The sequence below is a fragment of the Bos grunniens genome, chromosome 15, assembly GCF_055505025.1.
Source record: "Bos grunniens cultivar Pamir isolate PY7600 chromosome 15, Bosgru_T2T1.0, whole genome shotgun sequence".
Taxonomy (NCBI): domain Eukaryota; kingdom Metazoa; phylum Chordata; class Mammalia; order Artiodactyla; family Bovidae; genus Bos; species Bos grunniens.
This window is the reverse complement of record NC_141179.1, coordinates 28,985,079-29,002,609: the sequence shown is the minus strand read 5'-3', so window position 1 is coordinate 29,002,609 and position 17,531 is coordinate 28,985,079. Positions and strand designations below refer to the sequence as shown.

The 17,531-nt window shown below is 51.1% G+C and overlaps 1 long non-coding RNA gene across 2 annotated transcripts in view; it reads right to left on the bottom strand.

Moving 5' to 3' along the window:
- The window catches only part of LOC147357521 (uncharacterized), an 18,735-nt gene extending 1,204 nt beyond the window's left edge, over positions 1 to 17,531 (bottom strand). The window contains exons 1-5 of one of the 2 annotated variants that reach the window (XR_015141894.1): positions 17,409 to 17,531; positions 16,929 to 16,992; positions 15,341 to 15,469; positions 1,951 to 2,081; positions 733 to 1,345 (exon numbers count right to left, since the gene is read on the bottom strand). This is a non-coding gene — a long non-coding RNA (uncharacterized LOC147357521). Of the gene's footprint in view, positions 1 to 732; positions 1,464 to 1,950; positions 2,082 to 15,340; positions 15,470 to 16,928; positions 16,993 to 17,408 lie in introns of those variants that run through there. The other variant, XR_015141895.1, reaches the window with a different exon arrangement.

Here is a 17,531-nt window from a genome sequence, read left to right as displayed (position 1 = left end):
GGCTCTGAGGCTGGATGGGGTGGTGGGATCATGGCACCACCCAGTGTCCATTTCCTCATCTGAGTTTTTGAGCATCCAAGGGAAGGCGGAGGGATTGGCCCCGGAAACCAAGACAACAGCAAGTCAGCAGAGTTTGAAATGAACAAGCAGGGCACTGGAGGCGGTGTAGGCCGCACTCGGCTTGAAAATTGAGTTCTTTGTCTTAATCCACTGTCCCCAGGACCACCAACCCTCACAGATTCACAGAAGGCTTGGGCACCGAAGGCCTGTAGGGAGCAAAGTAGACAATCCTTAATTTTCAGGAAGAGAAACTGAGGTCCTGAGAAAGGCAGCGACTTGTCCAGGTGACACAGCCAGCCGGTGTCAGAGCCAGAGTGACACCCCAGGTCTCTGGCTCCATTTCAGAGTCCTTCTCACTGACCCCATGGGTTGGGAGGAGACACTCCAGTGAGACACAGAGTGGAAACCTTGGCTCTTGCAACTCAGGGCCAAGGTCTTTGTGACATCCTGCTCTGAATGTGGGCTCACGGATGACAAATAAAACCTGACAGGCCAACCCCCTAAATAGAATTCAGGATTTCCAAGACACTGGAGCTGTCCACGATAGTGGCAGAAATGAATGGGATGGGGCAGGTCCAGCCATGGGGGATTTCAGGGAGGGGAGCTCCTGAAATTTCTTGGATGTAGCAGCAAGGCAACCAGGAAGAAGGGTATTCCAGGCCTGCGGCTCACCTGAGGAGAAAAGCCGTGGAGAGGAGTCATGTTTCTAGAAGGTTCCATACACAGGCCCCGAGCCTGCCAACCCAGCTGCCTTGGAGGGGGCTGGTTCTGGGTGAGTCACTTCGGCCTCTGCCCCTGCTGTAAAGCCCTCCATCCTCGTGAACCATGAGGTTTCCCTGGATCCCAGGCTGTTACCCTGGAGCACCCAGGGTGCTGTGCAAACTACCCAGTGTCCCCTCCAGAACTGTCAAATATTAACCTTAGGGTAGGCCCATGCCAGCTGTTACTTAAGCAGCTCCCAGGAGAGCAGCCGCTGCTGAAAGCCACAGATTCGGGTAACCTTCAGTGTCCTCATGAACACTCTCCCCCTCCCTCTCCATGAAGGTCACAAGGACTGGGAGCTACTGAACTTTCACTTCACTCTGGGATTTTCCACAATTCATACACAAATTAAGTCACGAATAAACACCAAGACTGGGACGTGATTGAATGAATTACTTTTAATCACACAACAGTGACAAAAACAGCTAGTCTGAGGGCATGCAATTCCGTTTGTCACCACCAGAGGGAGGATGTGTCTTACTCCAAATCCTTTTCAAAGGGCGTTTTCAACTCAGTCTAGGGGCTGGGAGAAGAGGGAGACAGAGGATGAGGTGGCTGGATGGCATCACTGACTTGATGGTCGTGAGTTTGAGCAAACTCTGGGAGATGGTGAAGGACAGAGAAGCGTGGCATGCTGCAGTCTATGGGGTCGCAAAGAATAGAACACAACGGAGCGACTGAACAACAAAGGGCTGGGAGTCCTTTGCTGGAAGAAGAGGCCTCCGGGTCTACCCGGTGCCCTGGTTTCCCAGGAACGCCCTGGGCCCTTTCCATTCTGTCTGCACACCCCTCCGGTGTAATTTGCCCTGCTCTGGGGTCTTGAGCCTCCATGGAATGTAGAGACCCTCTGTGATCTACACAGATTCCTCGACTTGGGGTAGTTATGTAGCCTCCAACCACATAGTTTGATTTAATCAGTGTCATGAGCAGGACCTGGAGAGAGGTGAGCAAGAAAGGAGAGTCCCCAAGAGCCCACCCTGAGCATCCTCCTGGCCCCAACCTGTCCTAGGGAGTGGGTTCCCTGGGCTGATAGGAATAGGGTGGGGTTGGGGTGCTGAGCTGAAGAGAGGTCCAGGGCAGAAGGGACTGTTGAGGCTCCCCCCCAACCCAGGCCCTCCTCCCACTCACCCCTGCTGGAGAGATTAATGGCCTCCCTGTTGATCCTCGGCTCCAGGCAGCTGAGGTCTGAACGGCAATTCAGCAGGGCTCTGCCCGGTGGTGACCTGCTCCTTGCCAGGTGCTCATTCTTCATCGTCCGCCTGACAAACACCCCGGGGGGAGAGGGGGGAGGTGGAGATCAGAGGCCAATGCTACAGCCGCCTGGCCTTTCCTGTCGTCACAGTGAGTCTCTGGCTGGGAAGATGGATCGGGCCTGGGCCTTGGAGCCAGGGCCACAGCAGCCACAGGGCCTTGGGAGGGGAATCACGGAGCCAGGGACTGGACTGAGACAGGCAGGGAGGTGGCCGAGTGACCCAGCCTTAGAAGAAACCCTCAACTCGGCCTCGGTGTTCCCCGCCCCCACTGGGGACACTCAATATCCTCTGCAGTTGAGCGGCTGAGGGCGTGGGAAGAAAACCTATTTAGAACTTGGGACCTTGGGGTCCATGACCTCAGCTTGACACTGGGGGCCCCGGGGGTGGGGGCCACCTGGGGAGGTCGCCACAGGAAACCAGGTAGGGGCTTTTCCCCAGGGGTGGACGGGCCTCGTGCCTGGACAGCACTGGAACCCGCTGCACCCAGGGTGGTGGCTCCCCAGGCTCTGATTCGGTAACTTATTTAGGGGGGAATTTCAGGCTGCCTGCTCTGACCCTACATGACCTCCCCACTCCCCCGGAGGGCCCGGGGCACTCCTGGCTGCTGTTGGCCTCTGGAGCTCTTAAACTTGGTTCCTGTTTCAAGAAATTCTTGCTGTTGCTTCCCCGAAGGGCTTCCTTGGTATCACCAGGAGGAATTCCCCAGGTGAGGTGGCCGAGGGGAGGTTAGAGGAGGGAAAGTTTCAGGCTGGGGCAGCAGTCTGAGGCCCGGAACTTCATTGGCAGTGCCGTCCATGCTGGGGACGCTGGTCTCCCTGCCAGCTTTGGCCTCTGCCTCCTGTGTGACCCTGAAACACTTTCGTCTGCCTCTGGACTTGGCTTTGGAAAAAGCAAACACAAGACCAAAATTGCAGGTGTTGGCTTCAGAGTCAAGGGGCTCTAGGAAGGGGTAAATGGGACCTGTAGCTGGTCCCCTTGTTACCCCCAGCCCCTAGATGAACAGTGCCCAGGGAGGCTGGGGGTACACACACACACACATGTTCACTCCCTCCTAGCAGTTAAAACAGATTTACCCAGCAAGTGATGAAGGCAGACAAAAAAGACACACTTGACAAAGCAAAGGAGATGAGGCTGGCTTGGCCCACAGCCAGGAGCGTGTTGTATTCTCTCGTGGTCTTTGTTTCCTGAAAGGCCTATCAATCAGTAACAGAGTCGTGCCAAACCCAGCTGCCTGGAGCCAAGTGGCCCCCGCCCTGAAGTAAATAACATTTCAGGTCTCCTGTCCATGGACCATCTGCTCCTGAAGCAGTGAGTCACATCACTGGGGAGCGGCCTCGGCCCTCAGATGCCCGCCCCGAGCAGGATGCGATGGGTCCCGTGGGGTCTCAGCGACTCCTGGACCCTTCCTGAACCCTGCTCCCAGGGGACCTGTTGGAGATGCTGCGTCTCTTGAGACTCTGACCTTTCCTTCATGTCTGTCTGCCTCACGGTCTGCGAACCACATGAGGGTGGGGGCGGCATCTAATGGTTTACCCACCCGTCCCCAGCGTTGCGCCCATCAGAGGCGTGTAGTATACGCTCAGTAAATGTTTGTTGACTGAGCTCGTGACTGGCTGACCAGAGGAACGAATGAGTGATCACCCGCAGCTGCACCTGCTGCTTCCCAGCTTCTGAGGGGGCAGGGAGAGCTGCTGGGCATTGCAGTCTGGTCAGGTGGCTGGTGGTGTGTCTGTGTGCACCCCTGGAGCCTGAGCCAGGAAAGGGCTACTAGGGGCCTGTCCTAGTGACAGCCAGCATTTTGTCCCTGATGAGACAGTTAAGATCACAGGCTCTGGAATCAACCCGCCTGGATGTGAGCCGGGCCTGACCAATTGTGATCTATGGGATGGTGGCTATGTCCCCGCCCACCCCCAATCTCAGTTTCCCCCAGATAGAGAAACAACGTCTGACTTGAGGAGTTCGGGCTCCAGACTGGTCCTCGCTGACCGGCGGCTGCTTTGTTTATACTCTCGAAGATTCTCCCAATGTGGACATCTGGTGCTCCTGAACTCTGCAGGCACCCTAGCCCTTGTCCTTAATGCCTGACCGGCCAGTGCAGTCTTCTAGAACACTATTCAGGGCCAGGAGGCAGAGGCCTTGAGTCCACGCTCAGCCCGACACCCATGAGCACGATTTGGGCCACAGTGTGGACATGGCCTGACCCGTCCTGGGAGGCCCCACCACCTGGACCCTCTGCCAGCTTGGCTGGGCTCACCAGCTCCCCTGAGATCAGTGGAGGGCGGTCTATGGCTGCTGTATGGGGACCAGGGAGGGTTTGTGGAAAAAATTTGTGTGTGTGTTGGGAGTGTGAGTGTGTGTGAGTGTATGTGTACATACATGTGTGCTGTATGTTAGAACTGGGGAGAAGCCAGACAGGCCAGGCGATGGTGGGCCTGCGTGGACCCAAGAGGCTGCGCCCAGCATCTGGGGCGTGGGGAACAGGCAGCTCCACCTTGCCAGCCACTCTCTGGATCACGACCCCTCAGCTGAGCATGAGGGCTGGGTTCTTAGAGGACACACACACAGCTAGGCAGGGGGTGAGCGGCTTCACTGTGAGGCAGGGCTTGGGGTGAGGGGCAGCCGTGTGGTGGAGAACCCGAGCCTGCCCTGTCCCTTCTTACGGCGCTAGGGGGAGGCAGATAACCAGATTCCCCATGCAGTGGCTGGGAATGGAGATGTCCACAGGGAACTGGAGACTGACTGCAGTGCCAAGACAGTGGGATGTGCCCTCCAGAGCCACACAGCCGCCAGGGCCCAGGCAGAGGGACGGGGAGGCGGCTCCTGGGCTTCACACTGCCCTGCCCTCCTCTTGATCTGATGTTTTTCCTCCTCTCAAACCACGCAGTGAAAACGATCAGAGCAGGAATACTACAGCAGAAGAGGCATGGGGGGCGATGGAGCACAGACTTGGGTCTGGAGCCTGGCTCTGCCACTGACTAGCTGGGCAGCACAGGGCCCGCCCCTTAGTGTCTCTGACCCTCAGTTTTCTCATCTGCAAAATGGGGATCACAATGCCCAACGCATTAAAGAGATTGAGCAAGATCTTTTGTGTAAATAAGATTGGGGACTTCACTGGTGGCTCAGTGGTAAAGAATCCACCCGTCAATGCAGGAAACATGAATTCGATCCCTGATCCGGGACGATCCCATGTGCCACAGAGCAACTGAGCCCCTGCACCACAACTATTGAGCCTGTGCTCTAGAGCCGGGGAGGCAGAGCTACTGAAGCCCGTGCACCCTAGAGCCTGCGCTCTGCAACAAGAGAAGCCGCAGCAGTGAGAAGCCCTGGCACCACAACTAGAGAAAGCCTACCTGCAGCAACAAAGTCCCAGGGCAGCCAAAAATAAATACATAAAAATTATATTAAAAAACCAGGATCGGTAAGCCATAAAGCACTACAGAAGTGCAATGTGGGTTTTAATTGCAGTGTGAAGCAATATCAATCAAGGTTTTCACTGGGTTGGGTGATTACATGCATTTCAATATAATTCAGCAAAATATGTATTAGACATTTGAATATCAAGTATGTGCCAGGCACCATGTTAGGTATTTTAATAAGCTTAAGTGGAACTTGTTTATGAAACTGCAGAACACAAACCCATAGATCTGCCTGTCTGGTGTTTCCTAAATGCCAGTCCTAATACCTATGCTGAGCAGCTGGGATTCAAACCCCTGGGAAATGTAGAATACAGATCCCTGCTTCTGTAGTCTTGGATCTCTCTTTCTCTGTCTCCATGGTCGTGTGTGTGTGTGTGTGTGTGTGGTTGATTAGTTGAATTTAGGAACCACTAATCTAGTTCAGTCCTTGCTGAGCAGTGAAATCTGAGCCTCAAAGAGGAAGACACTCTCAGAGGACAGCAATCAGAGGCCAGGCCAGTCCCAGGTCCCCTCAAAGGCTTGTCCTCTGAGGAAGTGCCTCAGCAGAGCGTCTAGAATAGGGAAGCAGAAGACTTGAGCTGGAGTCTCAGCTCTGTATTTAGTGACTGCTTAACCTTTAGCAGGTCACTTGCTTCTTGCAACCTCAATTTCCTCATCTGTAAAATGTGAGTATTGATACCTGTCTCACTGGTGTCTTCGAGGGAGCATGCTTTAAAGCCTGCAAAGCTCTACTTTTTAATTCTGGATAGAGCCAGACCTGACTTTTCCAAGGAGAAATCCCACAGACCGAACTGTCATCCTCTTCCCGGAAGTTCAACCAGATCTAATATGGAAAAACAATCCCCTCAATGGAGCAGCCCCCACCCCACCTCACCCTGCCCCAGTCCAAGGTTTCCGGTGCTAGTCTTTGGGTGACACCTGCTGGCCATGTCAGGTACTGCATAATCATGTCACCTAACAACCCTGGGGAATGATCGTCTCCTTGGACACTCACTGCCACCCCACGTGATAGGTGTTATGCTTCCATTTTACAGGTGAGGAAAGTGAGTTCCTGCCAGGCATAGTGAATCTCTGATTCCAGGTCCTTTGTTCAGCTCCATCTCTTCCTTACCTCTTGCTCTTGGACTGAGCAGGGTGGGCAGGAGAGCACCTTAAAAACCACCTTGAATAGGAACCGGGATTAGGGGCATGGCCTGAGTTGGGGGGCCAGGTCCAGGCTGGTCTAGACTGTTGTCTTAGTGGCAACAGCCCCGCCAGGCAGAAGACCTGGTGTTCCCCGTCTCCAGAGAAGCTAGACGGCTGGCAGGGGCTGCAGCTGCAGCGAGACCCTCTGAAGAGGCTCAGGGAGGCTGTTTGCCCAGGCTGTGAGCTGAGGGCTTTGGAACAGACCACTGTGAGCTCAGCTGTTCTGGGCAGTGGCTGGCCTGAAGTCCAGTGCACGTGTGTGTGTGTGTGTGTGTGTGTGTGTGTGTGTGTGTGTGTGGTCTAAGCTACTTCTCAGTAAGGACAGTATCAGGTGTAGTGACTGAGAATAAGGATTCAGCCTTATCTCTAAAAGATGCACACTGAAGGATCTGCGGATGAACTTATATAATGCATGAGATTTGCTTAAAAATATCCTTGGTGATGGGAAGTGAGGGTGGAGGGGGAATACAGATAAGACAAGATTGGCCACGAGTCAACAATTGTTGGCCCTAGAAGATGGGCGCATGGCAGTTCATTATACTCTTCTCTCTACTTGTGATACGTTTGAAATTTTCCATATTAAAACCTTTCTGAAAACTTGACAACAGAGATACTACCAACCTCCACAAATGGCAATAAAGAGAAAGGAGACTCTGGCCAGTCCTGCTCAAGGCTTGGGCTTCTGACACTGGCTGTGTGAATTGCCCTATGTCTCAGTTTCACTGTCTGTAAAACGGGGATGATCATAATTATATCAGTCTTATAGGTTGTTTGGAGGGTTAACTGAGATTAAGCACCTAAAGTACTTAGCATAGTGCTGGACCATAATAGGGTTTAATGATAATAATCGTTATTAGGAGTCCATCGCTCTGGTTATAATTTGCCAAAAGAAAAAGCTACTTTGGCTGATTCAGACAAACAACTGGCCAATTCAGTTCAGGTTCTGACCAGTGAGTCTTGGAAGACTCAGCCTTAAACCACCTCGTGCCAAGTGTGTGGGTATCTCACGCACTTGTATCTCAGATGGGCAAACACACCCCACAGAGCCAGGTTCATGAAACCCCCACAGGGAGTTTGAGATGTCCCAACTCCTGGTACATCTATTTCTATCCAGCTTTTACTCTCCAGGCTCTTCCCATAACAAAGCCCACTCACATCCTGCCTTGATTTTTCCTAACCACTTCTTTCTCTGAGCTGAAGCATCTGTCTTCACAGTCTCATTGAATCTCAGCCCTAGGTAGAATCTTAAAAGTCTTCTAACTGAACACTATGGCTGCGGAGGATAGAGTGGCAGGCAGAGCTACCCAGCTGATGGGTGGGAGACAGAGGACAATACAACCTGGGTTGTGAATGCCTCGGTAGATGGAGAGCAGGTCTGGGGGTCAGGAGTCCTGCTTCCAAGCACTGCCACTGACCCTCAGGCCACATGGCCTGGATTTTCTTCACCTGCACAGCCACAGTTTCCTCCTCTATGACGCAAGGTGCTCCCAATAGATGGCCTCCAGACCCCTTCCCACTCTGACCTTTAGGGTCAGTGTGCAGACCTCCGCATGCTGACCTCTCTCTGTCTCCTTCCCCACCGAGTGCAAGCTCACCAGGGTAGGGACCCACCTTGGGGTTTTCAGGCCCTTCCTTGCACAAGGGCCAGGCAAAAACTTGCTGAAAGTGCAAATAACCTGACATGTGCTTCCTCTGGGTTGAGTGTGAGCAGTGGCCAGTGAAAGGACAGAGATTTCAGACTAGGAGAAATGGGAAACCTCCCCAAATACTTCACACTGTATCCACAACTTGGAGGTTCCCAATAACTCCTACAGTGTTTGAACGGTTCTGGGAAGTCCTTGCAGTAAAAGAAACCTATTTGCCTTGGTTATGCCAATGTTTTCCAAGCCTGTTTGACCAGAACTCAGTTTTTGCATATCACCTGTTCATGAAACTCTTGGGAAATGCGGTGTAAGATCATTCTGCCTTGTCAGCTTGGTTTAAGTACAATCACATGTAGTAGAGATGCTACACTTTCAATGCCATGTGGTCTGAGATTGGGCCTCCTGCTCCTCACACCTACATTCTCAGCTGAGCCTGCGACCCACACTAGACTGGGCTGGGCCTTCAGAGGTTGTTCAGAGTCTTACCGGGGCTTCCCAGGTGGCGCTAATGGTAAAGAACCTGCCTACCAATGCAGGAAACTTAAGAGATACTGGTTTGATCCCTGTGCTGGGAAGATCCCCTGGAGGAAGGTATGGCAACCCGCTCCACTATTCTTGCCTGGAGAATCCCATGGACAGAGGAGCCTGGAGGGCTACAGTCCACAGGGTCGCAGAGAGTCAGACACGACTGAAGTGACTTGGCACGCACACACGTGAGTCTTACCCGGTGCGTGCAAATGATGCCATTTGACCCAGGCAGTATCTCCTCTCTGAACATTCTGCAAAAAACGTGTCTAGTCATGCCCCCCTACCCCCGATCATCCACACCAGGGTCGCAGGGAAGCAGCAGCTCATGGGAAAGAGGTCCAGCATCGTTGGTGTGTCAGCCGCAAGGAGCCAATCAAATCTTGGGCAGCAGAGAAGGTCCGATACCTATCTAGGGAGTGTCAACTTCTGTCCTCAGAACTGCACAGACCTCATCTGGAGTACTGGGGCCACTCTGCTTTTAAGGGGGATGCAGGGATAGTTAGGGGCTTCCCAGGTGGTGCTAGTGGTAAAGAATCTGCCTACAGTGCAGGAGGCCCAGGAACTCTGGGTTCCATCCCTAGGTCAGAAAGATCCCCTGGAGGAGGGCATGGCAACCACTCCAATATTCTGGCCTGGAGAATCCCATGGGCACAGGAGCCTGGAGGGCTACAGTCCATGGGGTCACAGAGAGTCGGACATGACTGAAATGACTTAGCTCGCATGGAAGGATAGTTAGGGAGTTGGGGATGGACATGCACACACTGCTATATTTGAAGTAGATAACCAGTAAGGACCTACTATACAGCACAGGGAACTCTGCTAAATGTTACGTGGCAGCCTGGAGGGGAGGGGAGCTTGGGGGAGATGGACACATGCATATGCATGGCAGAGGCCCTCTGCTGTCCACCTGGAACTATCACAACACAGTTTGTTAATCGGCTAGACCCCAATACAAAACAAAAAGTTTTTTTTTTTTTAAATGGAGATGTTTTGAAAGTTGAATATGTGCAAAGGGGAAGACCAGGAGAGGGAAAGATCTGGAAATTATGCTGGAACAGGAGAGATGGACAGAACTGCGATATTTAGTCTGGCAAAAGAAAGGCTTGGGGCAAGGAGGGCGCTATGGAGGCTCTTCTCAAATATTTGCAAAACTGTCATCTGGCCGATCCTTTGAACTCCAGAGGGCTAAGGCAGAGCGGGCCCCATAAAGAAAAGAGTGAGTGTGTGATCACAGAGGATAAGGTTAGGATGAACTTCTGTGTGGGTAGGGAGCCCCTTGTCCTGGAAAATTTAATCAGACTGTCAGCACCTGTCTGGTGGTGTAGAGAGAACATGTGGGTGTGAAGTGGGGCTGCTCAGGGGGGTTCTCAGGCACCACTGGGCCCCTCGCCGAGTCTATGGCTATTGGGCTGGTACCCTCCACCCTTCTCACCGTTCCCACAATGTTGCCGTTTCCCCTGGCAACCCCAAACAGCATTTTACCCACTACTACAGCACTCCAGCTCTGTGACTTTGCCCGCCAGCACGTGGACTTTCTGTGCTCAGCGAGGCTGGAGGGGCTTCCTGGTGTCTTCCATGACCCTTGGGCTTTGAGGGGCACCTCAGTCCTCTATGCTGATGGCCCTACCCCAGGGATGGGAGGGGCATTGTCCCCCAGAGAGGGTGCAGAGGGGACTCTAAGTGGCCTTCTTCCCCTGAGATCCTCCGGTCTGAGAATGAAGTGGCCAGATTTCCTAGGAAGAGGGCTTTGAGCATCTAAGTCAGGGCTAGTTCCACGGCTGGGACCTTGACCTTCCCTGCAGAGTGGAGAATCTCTTCAGGGGCTGTGGCCTTTCAAAGTATCCTCTGTGTGTGTAGCACTGGACAAACATATAAATTACATGGTGTGTGACATCTCTGAGGCAAGGGACTGTGATGGGAATCCAGTCTTGGATTCCTGCACCAGAATCCAGAAAACCTGTTTCTTGGCTCATCTCAGCCTCCACGGTGTGACCCACCCCCTAGGATGGACTCAGGCTCTGTAGGACCTGAAGCTTAGACCATTCGGAGGGCCCTCCTTCGGGAAAACAATACACAGCTATGAATACAAAATGAGAGACAAACATGATTATTTAGGATGCTAAAAAGAAAATTGCTGCAAATTACAAATTCTGAAACAACTGACAAATACCACAGACATCACACAATCTGGGCAAATCACAGTATTTGTGTGAACTCACTACCTGACACACCTCTATAATGCCTTAAAAACATTTTTCTTACACAATTTTTCTGCTCACAATTTCACCAACCAGCTCCTGGCTCCATACATTTCTGACCTGGTTTCTCTTCCATGACACACATCTCTAGTACAGACGTCTTAGGCCATATCATGCTGTGATTCGACTTGGGCCCTGCAACTTTGTGTCACAAAGCCAAGTAAGTTGGTGCAATGGGTGGTCGTATTCCTACAGCCATTCCCTATGCTGGGATGGTTGCAAAAAAACATACCTCACCAATCCCAAATCTAATGAGTGAGCTATAGATTCATCTCTCACTTGCTTTGGGGGATCCTGAGTCAGAGCCCCAAATGCACACCAGAACCCCAAATGCACCACAGAAAGAGCAGAAGCGATAATTGATTGCAGATCAACTGTAGTAATCTACCAAATTACCAATACCATCTGACTATGTGAACTCATTGCTGAGACCCTGTGGAACTCTGGGACATCAGTTGTATTAGATTCATGGTAGTTCTGCCTCTGGGCACATCACAAGCCTCTCGGAGTTCCCGTTTCTTTATCTGTAAAGTGAACAAGACCTTTCTGGCCTCATCTGGTCTGTTATGGACAAGGATCTGAAATAAAAGAAAATGTGAAGCCTTTGTGATCCCCAAAGTCCCACGCGATGATGAACATGAGAAAGACCACGGTGAGGCTGGCTACACAGGGATCTGCTGAGACCTGGCTTTAGGGTCAGAGTTCCTGAATCTCTGGTGCTCACCTGTCCAGGCCAGAAACTTTCATCTGATAAGGGGAAAGCTTTAAGGCTTTGATTCCAGTTAAAGGACACACTGCTGGAAGGCATGACCCATGAAGTTGTAATTGGGTATTTGCAGCCCTGTAAGAATGAGCTTGTCTGGTCATGAAATTAGCATCGAGTGCCTCCTAATACAAGGAAGCATCAGGCTCTGCAGGTACAAACCAAACAGGTTTGGAGCCTAGTATTTGGAAGAGGAGACAAGTCAAATGTGTACATAAGTAGTAGCCACAATGAGGGAGGAAGGGGTAAGAGCCACAGGCCAAGGAGATGTCTGGGGCAAGCAGAGTCCAGAGAAGGTCCCTGCAGAGGTGAAAAAACTGGTCTGTGCTGGCTGGGGAAAGCTGGGGGTGCCTGACCAGGCCTTGCTGCTAAGGGAGGCACACACAGGTGGAGAAGGGGCACTGGGTACCTGAGGAAGAAGGAGTGGAAAATGTCGCACTCAGGCTTTCCAGAGAGAAGATGTTCACGTACAGTTTGATGAGCACATTTGTGAGTGCCTTGTGGGTCAGCAGAACTGTAGAATGACCTAGGAAGCTAGCAAAGTAAGCTCCCACTCGTGGAATTTTCCTGTTTTTCTTTCTCACTTCGTTTGGATTCCTCCCACCTTCCCCTGCCCCCACCCCTCGAGAGAGAGCTTCAGCTGCACAGAATTTGGGCTTCATGGAACCTCTCTGGGTTCACTTCTTAGCCAGTTTCAGAGTGGGGAGCAGAGATAGGACTATGGTGAAGAGGCTGCAGTTATTGAGGGGGTTTCTGCACCCCCTGACCAACCCTCCTGAGACAGTGGCCTGTACAAGGTCTGTGGGCCCCCAGAGGTGCCATCTGTGGGGGAGGAGCCTCAAAGATTGGGGCACTTTGTTCAGAGAGCTTAGGATCATGATACTAGAATCCAAGATGTGGAGAGGGTAAGTGACAAAATGTACCTAGACATCCTCAGCGTTAAGCATACAGAACTTCGGTTTAAGAAATGCCCAGGTAATTTAATGACAGTACAATGGCACCCCACTCCAGTACTCTTGCCTGGAAAATCTCATGGACGGAGAAGCCTGGTGGGCTGCAGTCCATGGGGTCGCTAAGAGTCGGGCACGACTGAGCGACTTCACTTTCACTTTTCACTTTCATGCATTGGAGAAGGAAATGGCAACCCACTCCAGTGTTCTTGCCTGGAGAATCCCAGGGATGGGGGAGCCTGGCGGGCTGCCATCTATGGGGTCGCACAGAGTCAGACACGACTGAAGCGACTTAGCAGCAGCAGCAGCAGCACTGCCTTTTTGTATAGGCATCATAGCGACTTCACTTTCAATTTTCACTTTCATGCATTATAGAAAGAAATGGCAACCCACTCCAGTGTTTTTGCCTGGAGAATCCCAGGGACGGGGGAGCCTGTTAGGAGGCTGTCTATGGGGTCGCACAGAGAAGTGACTTAGCAGCTGCAGCAGCAGCATAATCTATGAATTGCAATGATTCACCTTTCTCAAGACCCTGATGCTGGGAAAGATTGAGGGCAAAAAGAGAAGGGGGAGACAGAGGATGAGATGGTTGGATAGCATCGAGTCAATGACATGAGTTCGAGCAAACTCTGGGAGATGGTGAAGGACAGGGAAGCCTGGCGTTCATGGAGTTGAAAGGAGTTGGACAGACTTAGCAACTGCACTATAATAACAAGCTTGTCTCAAGAAGACAGAAGTATTCTAGATACACGTGCATGCATTTGCAGCAAAAATGGTTTCCTTTGTGCGGTTTACTTCTGAGTATCTGTGTGAAAATACATATTTCTGTCTCTGCCTACATTAGAGAACGTGCAGAGGTGAAGAAACTGAAGCCCCAGAAAGAAAATGACTTGTCCAAGATCACAGCTGACTATAGTGGCAAAAATAAGACTAGAACCCAGAACTCTTCATATAACATTAAAATCAATTACAGATTGGAGAAAAAAGAAAAAAAAAAGCCAAGGAAATCCTTATTTTTTTCTCCTCCAACCAATGAATAAGTACTAAGAAGGTCAATCCTGAATTAGCTATATAACCCCAAATGTCAAGTTTGTACCACTGACCTGGTTCAGTATTGATTCCTTTTATGAAAACCATGATCATACTGAGTTGTTAAAGAATTTCAGAGCACATAGGAAGGCTCTACTAAAATAATTATATGTCTTTGTTTTTGAAGAAAAGTATCCAAAATATATAAGCTGTTGTTTGAGTTAAACAATAAAAACATCTGTGGTTTCTCATGATGGCTCTAGTCCTAATATAACATGGCAAAATAATACCCCCCAAAATATCCATGATTAACCTGAATTGGAAAGGGTTCACCTCCCAGTGTCTTCATATAGCTGCTTCAACTGGCATTGGTAAAACACACACACAACCAGCTACTTCATCACCCACCATTCTAATGCAATAAAACATTGAAAATTAATCACTGGTTTTAAATGAACGGTGTGTCTCTACTGGCAATGAATCCCACAAATTAGGGCATATGCATAGGTGTCAATGCAGGATTTTTGGACTGTATTCAAATTGCATCTGAGCACAGGTGTGCCTGTCATTAAGTGTCTGTTTACCTGTACACATGGATGTTTGCCTGGGCAACTGTGTTTTTTCTCACGTCGGTGAGCATACATTTCTGTGGGGGTGTGAGGGCTCCTTTCCAAGTTGGGACTCTAAAGGAATTGTCCCTCCTATCAAAATTAAAAAAGAGTCCCTCCAAAATGTCAGCTGTGGGAGGAAAGCATCGGGGTTTGGCGTGGGCGGAGGTGAAGCACGCATCCCACTTTCTTTCCTGTCGCTTTTCCCTGGGGGTTCCCTTGCTGGGATTCTTGCTGACTCTGCCAGGCTACTCCCTACCTCCATCTCCTGTTAAGAGCGGACTTCGGAACATCGCGGAGCCAGATTGTCACTTTCAAGGATGTTTTCCTAAATACTAAGGAGGGACAAAACCTAGGAAATGGAAAATACGAAAAGCAGGAGGACTGTCTGTTTTCAGGTCCTTTCCTTGAGGACAATCACACCTTGCTTTTTCAGCCTCAAGTGCACCTTCCTTCCGTGTTTCTGTGGCCGCTTCCTGGATTCCCAATGCCTGAACTCTGGCCTCGCTGCCATATGGACGGCAGAATGTCATCCCAATATCCTCTTCCATCCAGCTCTTTCCTCCCCTCCCCCGCACAGGTCAAGGTCCTCTGAGCAAAGCCAATAACATTAGCGATAGACGTATTTACTGTGCTTGCTACATGCCAGCCACCGGGCTTGTCTTATTTAATCCTCACAATAGCTCTCCGAGGCGGATGCTGTGGCTGTCCCCATGTTACAGGTGAGGGAACAGGCGCTTAGTGCCCATGAATTCCCCAAAGGTGGACAGCTAGTGAGGGCAGAGTTGGGCTGAGATCTTAGCTCTGGCTTCAAAACCACTCTCTTAACCATCACATTATATATAGAGAGAGCTTCCTGTGCTAGAGGGAGTCTGCCCTCCTCACCTGCCCACCCCCGCTCCCCATATCCTCACAGCTTCTTCAGGAGACAGTCAGCAAATGACTTCACCCTTCAGGTCACACTTGACTCCCTCCACAGGCTGCTGTGGTCCCTGAAAGGCCCTCAGGTGTAACCTGCATAAAAGGGACACTCAGGTTAGAGGAGGTACTTCAGGTAAATGGAGAGAAGGGGGTCCCCCTCTCTCTTTCCAGCATGTGGGGCCTGAGCAGCTGTGCTGACACCCCCAGGCCCCACTCAGAGTCCGCCCCTCCTGACAGACAGCAGCCCCTTTCATCCTATCTGACTTAGCAGTTTATTTTAGGCACGGCCTGACCAGGTGCTCTGGGTCAATAGGCTTAGTTTTAAATAACTGGATTCCTGTCGGCAACGGTCTCCTTCAGAAGGGGAGGAACAGGGCAGACGAATGAGCCCAGCAGGCTGGCAGTGCTGAGGGATGCTCTCTGCCAGCAGACTGGAGATGGCTGGGCTCTGTGGCTGCCTGCTTGACCCCTGGCAGGTCCCCCGCTTCCTCCCAGCAGACTGGAGATTGCTGGGCCCTGTGGCTGCCTGCCTGACCCCCCAGCAGGTCCCCCGCTTCCTTGCTCCAGGCCTCAGCTTCCTCACCTGTCAAGTGGAGGGCGGGCTGTGTCACCTCAAACACCTGTTGCAGTCTGCCCCTCGTCTCTGACCTATACCTGTGTGCGTGTTCAGTCACTCAGTTGTGTCCGACTCTTTGTGACCTCATGGACTGTAGCCTGCCATCCTCCTCTGTCCATGGGATTCTCCAGACAAGACTGCTGGAGTGGGTTGCCATTTCCTCCTCTAGGGGATCTTCCCAACCCAGGAATGGAACCTGTGTCTCTTGGGTCTCCTGCATTGGCAGGCAGATTCTTTACCATTAGCATCACCTGGGAAGCCTATACTTGTGTTTCCAGAGGGCAAAACACCTAGAGAAAAAGCATCTTCTGTGGAGTGGTGACTTGGTGTCACGGAGTAGGGCCACCAGAGGAGGCAGCCCCGCGCAGAGCAAGCACTTCTGCCCCAGAATCAGGAGACCTGGGTTCCGGTCTTGCTTGCAATACAAACTGGGTGACCTTGAACAAGCCAAGCCTCATTTTTCTCACCTGTTTTAAAAGGGAGTGATAAAGCTTCAAAGAATATTGTGAGGATGGCACGGAGCAATTGCAGGTGAGAGCCCTTTAAACTCTGAAAGCGCTATAGGACAAAAGTAAATGCACCTGGCAGTTCCTCAGAAAGTTAAAAATAGAATCACCATAGGATCCAGCAATTACCACTCCCCAAAGAGTTGAAAGCAGACTCTCAAAGAGATACTTGTACACCTATGTTCAAGGCAGCATTGTCCATAGCCGCCAAAGGGTGGGGGCAACACAAGCATCCACTGACAAATGAATAGACAAAGTGCGGTCTATATATACTATGGAATATTATTCAGCTATGAAAAGGAACACAATTCTGACACGTTACAACATGGATGAAACTTAAAGACATTATGCTAAGTGAAAGAAGATACAAAGTTGTACGATTCCACTCATGTGCAAATTCATAGAGACGGAAAAGTAGATTCGTGCTTACCAGGAGCTGGGGAATACAGAGCTATCGTTCAATGGGTACCTTTCCGTCTGGATGGTGAAAAGTTCTGGAAATGAATAGTGTGACGGTGATACAACACTGCAAATGTACTCAATGCCACGTAGAAAGAAAATGGTAACTTTTATATCATGAAGATGCTAACGTATTTTTAAAAGTAAATGCCTTGGGCCCCAGTGCCTAACTCACTGCCTGGCACACAGCGTGTACTCAACATTCATTTTGTAACTGAGCGGATACCCTCACTCAAGCCCTAGTCAATTCCATGCCAACTTTAGGCAGATCGCTGTAAGGAATAAACCAGTTTCTGCTTAGTGACAAAGCTGTGGGGCAGCGGAGATAGAGGAAGATAAAGGAGGAAGAGACAGGAGATGCAGCTGACATGAAAACTATTCATTGCAAATAATGTCTGAGTAATCACAATGTGCGTGGTGGGAGGAAAATTCCCAGAGTGTCTGGGCTCACCTGGGGCTTCCCACGAGGCAGGCTTGCAGAGGGAACTAGGGGTTGGGAGGGCATGCAGGTTTCAGCTCTGAGATGGACAGTCACCCGGGGCGGCACCAAAGGGTCTTCGTCTGGCTTTTACTC